We start from the raw sequence: 935 nt of genomic DNA, 5'->3' as shown, positions 1-935 counted from the left end.
AAAAAAAAAGAAAAGGGTGGAGCCTGGAGCCATACTGCCAGAATTTATATCCCATCTCTGTGTAACCTTACTTAAGTTATTTAACGTCTCTAAGCCCTTAATTTTTCTCAAATGTAAAATGATTAGCGGTTAATATAAATAAAACATTTTAAATGGTGCCCGGTGGAAGTAAGTTCTTTATTAGTCTTTACTATCAATGATTCATGTCTTGGAGAGGCCCCCTAATATGAAAGGCCCGGGTTGCCTCTTGAGTTGCCTCCTGGTAGAGTGATTAAACCTGGTACTGGGAAACCAACTGCTCTCTACTGGTAAGCCCTCTGGTCACAATGACGCCAAGTAATGTTTCCTTAAGAGAAAGAGTTTCGTCATAAGTACCTGGAAATCCCATAACCCGTTCTATAAGGAGTAGTTTGTCCTGTCATACTTCCATGAAGGAAGTTTGCTCCATATTGGAATTTACAAAGTTCTGTTAATATGGAGAGCTCTGCTCTCTAATGGTGAGGTTTTTTGTTTCGTAATGTGGACAACTTTGTTGAAATGTTGGTCCAGTGTTGTCTGTTGGACTGTGTCTTATCCCAGCCATATGATGGGATGGGTGGGGGGATCGGTGGTAATGGAAGGTATTCAATATTTGTTGACTCTTAACTTTTAAGCCTTGAGGTAGGACCTTTCACATACAGTATCACATGTAATTGTCACAATTACTAGTCACATTTTACAGCCAAGGAATCTGAGATTCAGAGAGGTGTGTAACTTTCTCAAGATCGTGTGACTAATGTTTTACCATGCAATACCATACAATCGTGGATATTGTATGATAGTGGAACCAGGATTTTAATCAAGACCTTTAGCTAAGGCACATGTAATTCTTCTTAAACTCCTTATATATTACCATGGGAAAGGTCAGGTCTCTCATCCTGTTCTAGTCAGTGATG

This window comes from Neophocaena asiaeorientalis, unplaced genomic scaffold (genome assembly GCF_003031525.2).
Source record: "Neophocaena asiaeorientalis asiaeorientalis breed wild unplaced genomic scaffold, Neophocaena_asiaeorientalis_V1.1 scaffold1069, whole genome shotgun sequence".
Lineage (NCBI taxonomy): Eukaryota > Metazoa > Chordata > Mammalia > Artiodactyla > Phocoenidae > Neophocaena > Neophocaena asiaeorientalis.
The sequence above is the reverse complement of the archived record's forward strand: the minus strand, read 5'-3'. Positions refer to the sequence as shown.